The 15,464-nt window shown below is 36.7% G+C and overlaps 1 protein-coding gene across 2 annotated transcripts in view; it reads left to right on the top strand.

Annotated features, from left to right (window-relative positions):
• Positions 1 to 1,300: 1,300 nt before the first annotated feature.
• JAKMIP2 (janus kinase and microtubule interacting protein 2) overlaps positions 1,301 to 15,464 on the top strand; it is an 86,281-nt gene continuing 72,117 nt past the window's right edge. Inside the window, exon 1 of one of the 2 annotated variants that reach the window (XM_026696109.2) lies at positions 1,301 to 1,670. The gene's annotated coding sequence lies outside the window, so the exon portion shown is untranslated. The other variant, XM_087924498.1, reaches the window with a different exon arrangement.

Here is a 15,464-nt window from a genome sequence, read left to right as displayed (position 1 = left end):
TTAGTCTGAGGCCCCCTGATGGCATTCTGGTTTCATAGGGCAATTTCACTCTGGATTAACTGGTTGACTCCTAGTGCTATTGAAGGATACATCCCTGAGCATCTTTTTTTATTAACAAAGGGGCTGTTGATCCCCAAACATCCAATTTGGATGAGGAACACCCACAGTGGTACAGATATACTCATGGAGCTTTCTCTGTGCTTACAGAGGGAAATATGTGCCAGGAGGAATGGAGTGTTTATTAATGGTGTGGTTCTTTTCTAGAAAAACAGATCTAACAATTCTTCACCTCTTCCTTCCAATAGTCATCCAAGATGGTTGTGTCTTGTAATGCTAACTCGTTCTGCTATATAATTATTAAGCATATTTGTCATTTACATGCACATTGTAAAGCTCTAAACAGAAGAATCAAACAGTTATGTTTTACTATTTTATTATACTAATGCTAAAATTAGGTTTTTTTCTGATGCGTCAAACCCTCCCAGTAGAATAAATAGTTTAATTGTTGAGAGTTAGATAAATTTATAGAAATATAGACTTCTATATTTTGACAACTTTGGTCTGTAAAGCTTAATCTGATATTTTTTTCTACTCATTTTTGACATGCTGCTTAATCTGTTATTGTTGTTTTTTAATGAACTGGTTCCTCTGCTCTTTACTCTGGATATTTCAGGGTTTTTATGGTGCTTTGTTCTATTATTTTCCTTACCTGCATTGGATGGAATATTAAAACCAAAACGAAATTATATATCCAGTTTCCCCAAACCAACACAATCTGGAAGCGCTGGACTGCAGATCACATTATTCCCAGCCAGTATGCACATTGACAGATACCTGTGACAGTTTTCAATTTATAGGTAGAAGGCAGAACATTCAACCTACAACTGCAAAGCATCCAGACCAAAATGTAGATGTGCGTGATGTTTATTGTGCAGAGGCTGGATGAGGATTATGGCCGAAGGGGAAAGACTTTGCCGTATTTTGATCCTATCCCCATCCTCATATCCCATTCCATTTATCTTAAGAAACCAAGCAAGTTCACCCTGGATCACCATTACTGACAAAACTTTGAAATGATTGTGGCCTTTGCTCTGACTTTTCCAGGGTTGAATTAGCACTTATCCTATAAAAGGGCCTCAGTTTCTCCCTAGTAGGAATGTATATTATGTAGATCCCTGCCCCGACCTCCTTGAATAAGTTAATTTACCTTTCTCTCCTCCCCATCAATAACATCAGCAGTCTGTGAAGTGATTTGTTTGCCTGTCAAAGGCAGCTTTTCCTCATTGTAACCACCCTCTCCAGTTTCTCTTTCACCCTCCCCATCTCTTGCTTCCCCGCCATCTTTTATGGCCGTTGCCATGGCACCCAGGGAGAGCTAAGCACCGCAGCAGGGAAGGGGAGGAGGCGGCCCATGCTGCAATTTCCAGTCTGTTTCCGTCCTCCCTGAGCTCATCACCCTCTTCCTCCTCCTCTTCCTCCTCCTTCTCCAAGGAGGGAGGTGGCTGAGGCTGTGGCTTTTGCTGCTGGGTGGGTGGATTCCCTCCTCAGCCGAAGGAAAGGGAGGGGGAGCATCTGCTGATGGTTTGCTGGGAAGCAGCCTTGGTGGAGGGGGAAATGGATCCAGATCGTCCCTCCCTCACCTTTCAGCATCTCTTCTTGGCTTCACCCTGGTGAGTATCAACCATCGGCCCCTCCTGTCACCCTTGCTGCTTTTTCCTGCAGCTGCCATCATCCGAGTCTAAGGGCCCTGGATATTGCAGTTCTTCTGAGTGTTAGCATCCTCCCCTCGTAACAATGACTTTCATCTAAGCTGCTGGAAAGGAGGAGAGGAAGAAAAAGGGGAGGGGAGGTGGTAGGAGAGGGAAGGAAAAGGAAGATGGAGAGGGATGAAGGCTGCTGACAAGCTGTTTCTGGTAACGCTGAATTGTAAGTATCCACAGGCAGATGGAGAGGATGTTGTTATTTACTCATTTTGTTGAAAAATGAGATGCTTGGCGAGTGCTTGTCAGTTTGGGAATGCAGACATTTCTGATGGGTTTTCATTTCTCCTTTTTAATTCCCTGGATGTTGGGCTGGGCCTCCATGAAGTACAATTTGCTGGCAGCAGAGATAGCCATACGCCAGAAGCCAATTGCATCCATGATTGATTTGTGGGTATAGTGTGTGTTGGAGGGCTAACTGTATTAAATCCATGAGGGCATTGCCAAAAGATTTGGGTGGGATGCACTTTCTGCATAAGAATCCATAGCTGCAAGTGTATTTGAGCCTCACACACCTGGATCTCTTTGTAGCTTCTACATACGAGTGTATTTAAAGCCGTGATGGACTGACAATGTATTCCATTTGGGCTGATAGAAGGAATTGACAGTGCCTTGGTTTCATTTCAGCCACAAAGGACAGATCTATATTGCACATTCAGTACCATGTACAGCACTGATTCACAGTCTCTGTTTCTTGACTGTCATGTCTATTCTACTGCCTTCATGTCCAGCTCATAGATTTCCCATAGGCATCTGATTAGCCTTTAGGGAAAAGGACATTCTTAGTAAGAGAGCTTTCACCTGATGTCCTTTACGGAAATACTAAGGAACTGAATATTAATGCTATTGAGTGGTGTTTTTTTTTCAGACAAAGTGTAACATCAATCCATATCTAATTGCCCACCATTTTGATATCCCAAATGTAATTCCAAAGAATCAGATCATTCTCTTTTTTTTGGCAGATTCTCTTTTCTACTGTTTAGGTTAAATTCTATCTGAATATATGCATCTTCCTCAAGTTTACAAAGTAGTCTATTATGTAAGAATCATTCATTTTAATTAATAATTTTGGCTTTGATCATAATTAATTATTTGTTTTAAGTACTGTCACATGTGTTCTGGGTAGGTTTCTCATTCTTGTTTTGCTGATAAAAAAAGAATCTAAATGTCAGCATTAAACTGTAAATTTAAAGTATTAAGGTAGTATTAATTTAACAAATGGGTCCAAAATATATGACAATATAAATTTCAGATTGTATAGACACACATTTCTGAAAAAGCATAGGTACATATCTTTAATTCATTTTGTACACACTCACAGACACACACACACACATACACACACACACACATATATATAGACACCTGTACACACACAGAGACAGACACACATACATGCACATACTTTCTATAAAAATTACAGTATTATATTTATTATATGCATCTTTTTACTAAATTGACATGTATTTATTTATTGATTTGATTTATACCTCCCCCCTTTCTTCAATACTGTCTGTGATGGAAATTCCATGACAATACACACTGTGGCCCTTCTCCTATTTTTTTTCTACAGCAGCAATCTCAAGTTAGGTAGAGAGACAGCAACTATCCCAAAGCTAGCTAGTGAGCCTCAGTATCTGAAGGTGATGCCGACTTACAGACTCTCCACTGCTAGTATAACATCTTAATTATACCATAAGGTGCTTTAATCGGAGATTCAAGTGAGAAAAAAAACACACTCTAACATCATTACATATACCCATATAACTTGTAATATAACTGCCCTTTATCCAGGTGATAGGAGGTCCATTGGGCTGAGAGAGTGAATATATGGGATTGGCTGTGAAATATTTAGTAAGTCAATATTAGAACCTGGTTTTACCCAGTGTTAGTCAACATCCTATGTATTACATTCACTCAAAACCTATTCTAAAAGAAGTCCGAGCAGTATGTTGATTCAAGGAGGATATATTTGGCAAATGAATCTGAGACTGATTTAGAAAGTCAGTTTATTACAATTACATTCCTTTGTTGTCAGTGATGTAGTGAATGCTCTAGTGGACCACTGAGCGTGCAGAGGAGAGCCATGTGAGGCAATGAATGAATATGACAGAATATGATCAGAAAATCTTCTCTCCAGATCAAGAACATTTATGCAATATGCTATGTTTGTAGGAATAGCCTTTAAAATGGAAAGTGTAAAAATGGCAGTCACAGCCAAGGGATAATTTACATGTGTATACTGTGCAAAGAGGTTCAACAAACAGTCAGGACTGGCTATATAGTTGGCAAGTAAAGATTGGCAAGTAAAGATACCTACCCAGAACAGGAATAAAGCACATGCTAGAAAGGGAAGACAGATTTCCTTCATATATTAAGGTTTGGGTCCAATTTTCTTCTGACTGGAAGTAATTGGAAACATACACACAAAGAGAGGGAGAGAATATTACTGTAATTATATAATTTCCTGTAAAATGTGATTCCGAGGGAACCTTGATGATTCTCATGATTCTGTGAAACATGATTCTTCCGCCATTGTTATAGGGTGGAGTATGATTCTATCTATGCAACAATATCTAACACCTGTAGCTTGCATTGTGAATGATATATTTGTGGTAAGCCTAGATGTCATTCTGTAGGTCTGAACAAGCTCCCCTTGGTAGGAGTGCCCATAATAGTGATGTTATTGCAACCAGTGGCTACCAACTTTTACTTACCAAATCAATAGCTCAATGCTACTGTTCTGCCAGGTACTATTAGGAACCAAAGAGCTGTTCAATTGGGAAGGGTACCTGATGGCCATCTTTACTACAACACTGCAAAAGAAACAATATGATGGTTGGCAAATGCCAGTCACAGCCAAACTGCCACTCAACAACCAGCCCATTATACTACCCATGATGGCAATCTTTCCTGAGGAAGCAGTTCCCATTTCATGTAGGCAGAGAAAGTGTAGCGAGTTAAATGTGTGATGGAAGTCAAGGCAAATGTCAGCTTTTAGTGAGCTCTGCTGGGTCATAGAGGCCCTTGCAGCTGTTCATCATAAATGCTAATTCTAACCAGAAATTGACTGAATGTGCATGTGTTGCTTCAGCTGTAATTATAAAAAAACACTTTGTAACAGACTAAGTAAAAGAATGACATGAACTTCTCTTTTAACATTTGAAGAGCATCTTCAAGAATCACTCCATGAGATGGACAGCTGTATGAAAGACATACATACATACATACATTCTGTTGTTCCAGATGCCCAAATAAAGCAGAATACCAAAAATGGCAGGAAATGGCAATTACAATATTGTAATTCCTTTAGTCCATGATAGAACCAAACTTTTTCCAAAATTGTCCAAATGCGGACAATATATTTGTTTTGCTTTTGTCTCTGTGGAGTAGGAAAAGAATACAACTAGTTAAAAAAGATACATAAAATATATTTTCTTTACTGCTGAGATGGGCAGGCACATAATTTCAGTAAAGAAATAACATTATTAAGAATATGATCTATTAAGGAAAATACATTATATATCAACTGTATTCAACTAAATTCTAGAAAGGTTGACTAAATTCCTGACATTCAAGTCTTGAAAATATATGTAACCTGACTAACAAAATCAGCCTCAAAATAACAATCAATCTTTTAAGGCCCATCTGGGCATTGAGTAACATTACCTCTTTACAATTTTGTTTATGAAATTGCTCTACTTTACTGTAAGTCATGTGAGCTCATATTTTTGCCATGGAAAATGCAACATCAGAAAAATGGCAAGAAATCAATAAACCAAACTCTCCCATATGCCCACAAATATTCTACCCCATTTTATAGTAATGTACATATGACAGCATTTTAGATATGTTATAGCTGAATATTTCTTAATAATTTTCACCACTTTTATACATTAGTAATGTACCAGTTTTATTTACATATAATGTACACTCATGGCAGATCCTATATGGCTAATAGCACTGGTATTTAATTATTTGTGATCGCTTTTCTTAACTTGACATTCTTCATTCCAAATGACTCTACATTCTGGATGGCATTTTTTAGAAACTGACACATCTGGAGGAAACAGAATGAGGAAAGTTCTGAGTCTGTTTCAGAGCACTATAACCAACAACACTGGAACAAATTACAAGAAAGAAAACAAAGGTGATGAGGAAACAAAAAACTAAGACCTCTGCCACATATAGGACAGTCAAGATCTGTTCTCTCATAATGTGCCATGTGATGTAAAATGTAGAGTCTGACTGAAGTTTTAATAGCATTTTTTTCAAACAATACAAGCAGCGGAATCAATTACCCTGAGGGTGATTGGTTGCCCTTCATAGATGTGTTCAACTAGAAGCTGGATAGCCATTTGTCTGGAATGTGTTATTTGAACTTCTGGAGCACTGGGACAGACTATAAATGCTTCCATTCCCCACTATCCTGTCAGAGCTGAAGAAGCTTCTTGGAGGAGAAGCAAAACGTCTTCAAAAAGAAAAAAACAAGGAAGTCCAGTTGTCTCCTGAAAAAGCACCTTTGGGACACTGGGATAGGGGTTTAGATTTATGGCCTAAATGCCCCTTCCAAATCTATAATTCTATGAAAACAAGTAAATACAAGTTGTTGGTTTTAATCTTAGGTTATTCTAAATTGAATTGCATATTGTTCTCTAAGAAGCTTCAACAGCTTGCTTCCTACCCTCAGAGTTCTCAAATAAAAGAGCACACAGAGATACATACAAAACAGACCTTTTTGGTCTCTCTTTTTTAACTATTATAATTACAAAATCTGGAGAAAGGAAGCTTTGACTACATATTACAATCCAGCTCTGTTTCTTCTAGTTTGAGGTTTGCTACTAGAAAAGGAGGAGTTGGGATGAAGCCAATGGGGCAAGAGATAAAAAATGTTTGCCTCCTCTCTTTGTTTCTATTAAAATTATTTCCCTCCCACACTCATCCGCCACTTATGGCAGTTTGCCAAATATAGCCTCTTACTTTGCTAAACTAGTATATAAACTCTTGCCATTAAATGGATTAGTGTTTTAAAAGTATATAGTTGAAGAAAGTGATAGTTGTATTGACAGTTGGTCCAGGCCAAGCTGATTGGGTAATCTACTGCCTATTAAACTAAGATAGCATACAACCCCATACATAATAATCTGAGCGTGTAAATGTGGGATTGGCATCTACATATGCATAAGTTTTGGCTATTAAAATTTGATTCTTTTCTATTATAGAATATTCATAAATGTGCTTCCCCTGCAAATATGGGGACAACTTTCACTATAAGTGTGTACAGTCTAGGTGAGCCAGAGTTTGTGTCACAAGAAAGCCCTCATCCAAGAGTTAAATATTCCAGTCATTGGTTGGCTATTTCTTTTTGTTTCGATTTTGGCATTAAAATAAGGTAATGTGATTTTGGTTTCTTTTCATATAAATGGAGATTGTGGCTACCCCCACTCAGATTTAATCTTTCCTCAGAATCCTGCAGGAGTTTGTAGATAGTTTCCAGGCTGTCTTATTCTATGTTCTTCATTTTAAAATTTTGTTGCAGTTGAATCACTGGCGTTTCACATTCTATTTTATCGCCTAATTTCCCTGCATGTATTTATTGTTGTTCAGTCACTAAGTCATGTCCAATTCTTCATGACCCCATGGAATAGCAGGCCAGGCCACTCCTCTGCCTCCCGAGTTTGCCCAAATTCATGTACATTGTATGCCTGCATTTATGGGCCAACTTTTAAAATGGGAAGCCAAGAACAGGTATAATAACCAATCCTTATCTGGATTGCTTTTCTAATCACTTGAGGAAAGCCTATAGAAATATTCCCACTTCAAGCCATGGCCTTCCTAAATTTTCTGCATACACAAGGATTTTACTTAATTTACTTAATTATGTAAAAGTAAACCACTATTTCTCCTACACACTCATTTTTTAGTGAGTCATCACTGTCACTTTTTCTGCCTGTGTACATTTTATTTTCAGAAAACCACACAATTTATTATTTCTTTCTCCATTCCTATTCACTTCTCTCTGTATTAATTTCTCAGTCAGTTCCACACCCCATGTATTTGAAAAAATGGGTGTGAATCGATAAAATCTAGGCTATAATCACTTCATTTCTGTTGCTTCATTTCTGTTCTGTTCAGGATTCTTAGTTGGTATCTTGGAACTGATCAACTTAGCTTTTTCTGGAAATTGAAAAAAAACCTTATTCCATAATTAAAAAGTATTTAAGTCTATAAAAATATAATTAAAACAAACTTAGACTCACACTGTGAGTTTTGTTCAAATCTTTATTCCTTTAAAATATGATAAGGAAACCATGCAGGCCGTAGGGGTTTTTTCTCCATTTCTTTTACTGGGAGTAAATATAGGAGATATCAGTATTTCTTCTTTGCAATGAATTAGCATTGGATGAATGTGTACTTCTTCCAGAAGATCTAATCAGTATGTTTTCTCTATGTTTGTCTGTACAAGTCTAATCAGGACAAATGCATAAATGTTACTTCTATGTCTGTCAGCCATGCAAGGTTACCCAGGTCAAGAAAAAAATACCACAAGGACTCCTGGAATAATGATTCAATTTTTGAGGGCATAGTTCCAGAACCTTGAAAGATGGTTCCTTATATTGAAAGATAGTTCTTATATTAAATATAATTAAGGCAGGGTTATTTGAAGTTTCTTTATCACATTTATCCTAAGAGCCATGGTGGCACAATGGTTAGAATGCAATATTGCAGGCTAACTCTGCCGACTTCCAGCAGTTCAATCCTGACTGGCTCAAGGTTGACTCAGCCTTCCAATCTTCCAAGGTTAATAAGATGAGGACCCAGATTGTTGGGGAAATTTGCTGACTCTTTAAACCACTTAGAGAGGACTGTAAAGCACTGTGAAGCAGTATATAAGTCTAAGTACTACTGCTATTGCTATTTGCTTCAATCTCTGGACTATGTCATATTTTCTGCAAAGACCCTCCTTAATGGTATTTTCATACTTTTTAGGTCATCTCTAAGTTCCTTTACATTGTCATGGTTTACTGGATAGTACAGATTCAAGTAGGAAAAGTGAGCAGAATGGTATTTCACCCATGTTGTGATATCCTTATTGTTGAACATTAAAAATAAGGTTCTATTCCCACAAAGATAAAGGTCTTTATGCTAATTGTATCTTATTGTTATACCCAGATTATTTCTATTATTCTATTCACTTATTCACAGAGTGCTCAAATACATGTTTGTAAGCTTTGTATACTGAATGTCTTACTGTACTTTTCTCTGGTTTCCTGGCTGAGTACATAGTTATCTACCTCTAGAAACAAGTGATACACAGTCAAGGGTTAAAAACAGTTTTTGTAACTAGCCAAGGGCTATGCCAGTTTAACAGAATAGCTATTGGTTTACTTGGAGGTGGCATTATTTTTCAGAGTTTGATTAACTGGATCATACTGGATCAGAACAGGAAATACAAAGTTTTCCAAGATGACATCATAGTTATAGTGTCAATTAGAAGGGACATTTCAAGCACCTGAAAAAGTAGTGGCTAAATTAAAGGTAGCTGGAATAATTATAAATCCAGCTTTTCTAGTATTCCAAGATCTCAGATGTATGAAGCTTGTTTTATGTAACCAAAAGGAAAAAAACTGAAATGAGAAAATTAATAGTCATTCTGGGAAATGTCCCTGCAGAGACAACAAAAGAAATTGTGTGAAAGAATAAGTCACAGAATGTATTTAGGAATAAAATGTGGAGAATCCATCAAATGAGATACCCTTGCTATGACCCAGTATCTCTGATTATACCCGATCCAATTTCCTATACAGAATGAATCAAATCAAAATGTGTTATGAAAAAAGACCAGCAAGAAAAATAAAAACAAAAAGAAAAGCAATAAAATGTGTTCGGAGTGGAAAGGTTATCACTATTAAATGAATTATCACTATATTTCTACTGCAGCCACACAAAATTTGGCTACTGTATTGGTGATAGCATGGTTGAAGTCTTAAAGAAGATTGTGTAATCTTTTTCTCCCCTTCCTGGGAGGCCTTGCAGAAAGAGCCATATATAAACTGTGCCCAGATCTGTCTAGAAACCCCCCAGAAATAATGCATATAGGATAACATGAGCAGGTATGTTAAGAAAATGAAATTTTAATAAATCTAATGATGCCAATGGTAGGTAATTATACCTGGCCCTAAAAATACCCTTCTTCAACTTGAGGAAAGCTTCTATATATAAATGACTTGAAGACTGCAAGTGTCTTTAGCCATGAAGATTCTGCTGTCCCTGAAAAGGGTGCTGAAGGATTCTTTTTGCATTCAGCTGAACATACTTAGAATCTTCCATAACAGTGGGAGGACTCTAAGATGTGCATCTGTGCAAAGGTAGAAAATCCTTCCCAGTTACCCAACAGTGGGGAGATTGGTGCAGCAGTAAGGCACCTCCGCTTGTAACCTCATATCCTGTATATTTTCTTTTTCATATATGAACTTTTAATGCCTGATTGTGGCTTGTCCAAAAGGTTACCATGTTAGCCTTGAAGACTCAACAAAATGTGTACAACTTACATTTCTATGTTCTCATCATTGGAGCAGGAGGGCCTATAAATAGTGAAAATTAATATGCATAAGACTTAAACACCGGTGATAATTATCTTAGTAGTGATGGTTATTCACAAAACTATCACTGGGGTAGAACATAGTCATTCTTGCACTGGTTACTCACAGACACTTGCATCATGATTTTTAAAAAAATGGCTACAGCAATTGACTATCTCAAGGTTAATTGTACTCTTTATGTCTGAGGAGTTTCAATCTGAAACATTGATTCTATTTTATTTTGTCAGTATAAGTTTGAATAACAGAATTTAGATCACCAAGGATTGCATTGTTACTCAGGGAGACTATTTGTTTATTTATCCCAGGATTGCCTATTCTTTTGGGAAATATCTCTCCCAGGTATCAGGTCCTTCACATTATCTTCACGTTAATAGAACCATCAAAAGCTGCATTGGGGGCCTTTTGTATGTAAAACCTGTGCTCTTCCACTAAGCTGTCCCTAGCCTACATTGAAGACTGCTCCATGAAATACTGAAATCTTTATTGATTACATTGGTTTAAATGTTAAAACTCTATAGCATCCCTGAAGGTTTAAATTAAATACGCTATGTGCTTTCCAAATCAAAGCTATAATTTTTTTGTGTTCCCTGTAGGGTATGACAGAGTATACAGCTTTTTTGTTAATTAGCACTAAAAATGTTTTATACATATGTGGCTTTTGCTTACACTTTCCATAATTTTAGCTTAAGGAAATCCAAAAGCAATATTATTTATTCTTATTTAACATCAGCGTTGTGGTCATAGCCATGCCCAAGAATTCTACTTTAATATTTGAGGAACCTTGTTTATATTTTTTTCTTCTTTTTACCTTTTCTTTTCTTCTTTCTTTCTTTCTTTCTTTCAAGACAATTTGGTCTGGTAATTAAGATTTCAGACTAGAATCCAGGAAACTGTGACTTTTAGCTCTGCTTTAGCCATGAAAGTCAGGTGGGTGACTTTGGGTCAATCATTCTGTCTCAGCCCCTCACCTCACAGGACTGTTGGAGGAAAATAGGAGAAGGAATTTGCCTTAATTATGTTTTCTATCTAGAGTTATTTGTAAAGGCAGGATTTTGAAAATCTAAAACGGAAAACCAAAAAACCCGAGTCCTTCTAGAGGCTGAAGAATTAAAGATAGGAAAGCCATCTCTATTTGTTTCTGGCTGGCTGAGGCTATTGAAATTTTTATTTTCTGCAAAAATGTAAAGACCACAAATTCTTCATCCAGATACAACAAACATATGAGAGAGAAACCCAAGTATAAACACTGTAATAAATGTGTCTATCAGAAAGATTGCCCAGTAAAAGACCTCCATCTCAGGCACATCGGGATTTGAGAAAAATGAGATACCTAGTGTAAGATACAGGATAACAGCAGTAACCAGACAGACAAAGAAGGAAATATGCCCAGGAAATATGTGAAGACCCAGAGGAGGTTTGAAATCCAGGGACCCAAAAACAAAATAATTCCAACAGTTTGCCTTCACCATATGTTGAAGGGATATCAGTGGAATGGAAAAATGACTAGTTTATTCTCCTTCCCCATTCGTTGTAACTAACTCAGTCTACTTTCATCTATAGCTATGGTTCTTGCAGTATACTAATACAGTGTTTCACAAAGTCAGCAACTTTAAGATGTTGGTTGGGAAGATATGGGTGTTGAAATCTGTACATCTTAAAGTTATTGAGTTTGAGAAAGTCTCCTCTAACAGAACAACACTTTGAAACAAAAAAACAGTTAACAAGCAACTGTCTTCAGTAAGCAGGGGTGGGATTCAAACTTTTTAACAACCGGTTCTGTGGGCGTGGCTTAGTTGGTGGGTGTGGCTTGGTGGTCATGTTATTGGCTGGGCGTGTCCAACTCAATATCACTCACATCGAGGCATGCATCTCCTTGCCTGGCCTCTCATGACTGTTACACACTTACAACTGCAACAGTTGTAAGTGTGAAAAATGGTCCTAGTCATTTTTTTTTAGTGCCGTTGTAACTTTGAATGGTCACTCCACACAAGCAAATTACCAGCAAAGGAGGGGGGGGGGGAAACTCCAGAGAAGTTCCTGAGACAGGAAGCCTAGTCCTGCCAAGAATATAATAAGGGTTAACGGAGAGGCAGTTTCTGTAAGCAACACCAGAATGTTTCCTTCCTGCCTTCCTTACAGGATTAGGCCAATAATTTCTTCTAACAACCGGTCCTCCGAACTGCTTAGAATGTTAACAACCAGTTCTAGCGAATAGGTGCAAACTGGTAGAATCCTACCCCTGGCCATAGGACTGATCTTCTAAAGTTGGGAGATCAGGTGAAATTGGGATTTATTTTCTATGTGGCTTGTAAACAGGCAATACTCAGTGCTGAAGATCTTCCTCTTATTTCACTTCTATTCCTTCTGAATACCATGAGTATGTGAGGAAGGGCAAGGATTGTAACGACAGGCTTGGCATTCTGATTTCTACACTTGAATAGCTGAACAAAATCTCCCATGCGTGATACTGAAAAGGGATGGTCACTTCTTTGTTTCTTATTTCCAGAGTAAATAAAATAAAGATTTCCAAAATAAAATAATAAAATAAAATAAAGGCAAATGCCAATCAGTCTATTTCACTCCTTCAATAGTATTGTATAATTTTGATCATTTTGATCTAATAGTGCTAACTGTTATAGGTGGCTGGAGATGCAACAGAAAGAGGTTTTCGGACTTAAAATCCAGATTTATTCATAATAGCTGTTCAGATATAATCCTGAGTTTTCTGGATTCCAGAATGTAACCTATTTAGATACGCTTTATACTAGAGCTGAGCAAATCTTTGAAGAGATGTTTCATTTTGACACAGGAGAAAAACAATAGTTTGAAACTGCCTTGTGAAACATCACAGGCTCTATGTAAAGGCAAAGCTATGTAGTTGCATTGTTGCTCTCAGTCCAACTACCTTTTCAAACAATAACAAGCCAATTGAAACTGCAAGGTCAGGAGAAAACCTAATAGAGGCGAATTCTATCATCACTTCATCTCAGTGAAAAAATACATCACCTCTAATGTGTAAAATTCTTTAATGTGTAAAGATCAGGAACCAGGACATCTCACACAGGATTATTATACAATAGCCTTCATATTCCATAATAATTTTAGTAATATCTGGAATGTTATTACCATATCTACTGGGCATCTATGTCCAATATTACCTGAAGTCCCAAGAGCTGGTTGAAATCCAGATGTTAACTGACATTTCAAAGTTAGATGTCAATTGGAACAAAATTGAGACATTATTTCGAGGGACACCCCACAGTAATTTATACTCCCATTTTTGCTTTCCCATCCATCTGATTAGAACTTTATTGAAAATTGGCATCCTCTTCGATTATAAAGGCGGATAATTCACTCACCAGAATAAATAGACAAAGTTATAAGGGTTTTTGGGGGCAGAACCTGAGTGATTTAAGAACATACGCTGGAAAAATAGGATGACTTCCTCTATGAGTCCGGTACTGACCTTTTCCCCCCACCCCAGTTTTTCTTGTATGACTTTGAATATGGAGTGCAAATTAACCCGCAAAGTCAGGTAGAAGGGTGGCATTTTCTAAAAGGAATCTTGACCAGAATTTGAATAAAATTGAAAGAAGTTGAAACCATCAGGCAAAAATCAACCAACCAACCAATCAAATGTTTCAAAGAGAAATAGTTATTCTAGCATTCAACACATTTTAACCTCTGTATCAGAAAAACAAATATGAAATTGCCTTGTTAAAACCCCAAGAAATCCCATCCCAAATGCTTGCTTGAAAGAATATATCTCTAAGCCTTTTGATCTGAATAAAGTTGGAAACAGATTTATTAGTTATCTCAATACTTATCTTTCTTATCTTTGTGGGAATAACAAAATGCTGGGACACTTGTGCAGTCCAAATTAATTGTTTCGGAATCGTCACTTATAGGAGTACCACCTAGCTGAAAGGATACCTCTGTGGAAAAAATTAGCCCTTGTGCTTATCAGCCTAATTGCTTTGGCAGGAAGGAATACAAGCAGGGCTTTGTATGTTTAGGGTTACTGCATGTGGGTGGCAAAATCTCCAGAGAATATTGAATGGCAGCATTTTAGAGCTTCAAAAAGCAGTTAACATCTCTTTAAACTGAACCAGAGAATGCAGTGCTAAACAATGTTTTCATATCTTATTTTAATCTATATTTTTTTACATGCAAAGTGATGTCTCATTTCTCATTTTAAACAAATCCAGGGTTACCAGATCAGGAACAGTCACATTTTATATCTGTTCAAGATACCAAACTACTAATGAAATATGAGACTCTTTGCACAAAATATGATAGTTTAAAAAACAGATAGTTATATAAGTGAATTGGAAATGATACACTTGCATAATGCTTGCCTTAGATAATTATATACAGTATAAAATTGTAACTGTTTAGTGTAACAGCATGTTATCCTTTATATTTTTTTAATTTTCTTTTGAAGCACTTATTATGTATTTTTACTATGTGTGCCTCTGTGTGTTTTGAATAGTTTGATCTTTTGTTATTTTTTAAAAAGCAATAAAAAAATTATTCAAATTTTATTATGTTAAAATAATATAAATTAATTCATTTTAGATATCCTTACAATATAGTTAGCTAGATAGTTACACAGTACCAAACTAGTAGGCAGGTATGAATCATTTCTACATGCATGTAGCAAACAGATTTATATCTGAGCTATCCTCAAGAAGACTTGCAAAAGATTAAATATATATCATTTTTATTCAGAGAAAATTGGACAGATGGCTTTTTTTCCAGTTTGGGTATTCTAATGAAGTTTAGGTAACACTGACATCTCCCCTCTCTAAAAGTAAGAATAGCTCTTGCAAAAGCAATTACAGACATAAATAACCAATACATAAATATATGTCATGCTATATACTTTTGGGGGAAGGACGCAAACAGCAAAAAGGATAAACTAACCATATAACATAAAGAAATTAAAGGCATGAGATGAGAAAAAGAAAATGGAATATATTTAATTAATCCCACGCTTGTCTATACTGTACTATCCCAGCAAATCATTCTTGGTTCCATCTTTCATACTGAAAGTGATCACTCACTTCTATAGTCACTACACATTCATTTATCATTTATT

Source organism: Pseudonaja textilis, chromosome 2 (genome assembly GCF_049901715.1).
Source record: "Pseudonaja textilis isolate UNSWEBS1 chromosome 2, rPseTex1.2, whole genome shotgun sequence".
NCBI lineage: Eukaryota > Metazoa > Chordata > Lepidosauria > Squamata > Elapidae > Pseudonaja > Pseudonaja textilis.
The sequence above is the reverse complement of the archived record's forward strand: the minus strand, read 5'-3'. Positions and strand labels throughout refer to the sequence as shown.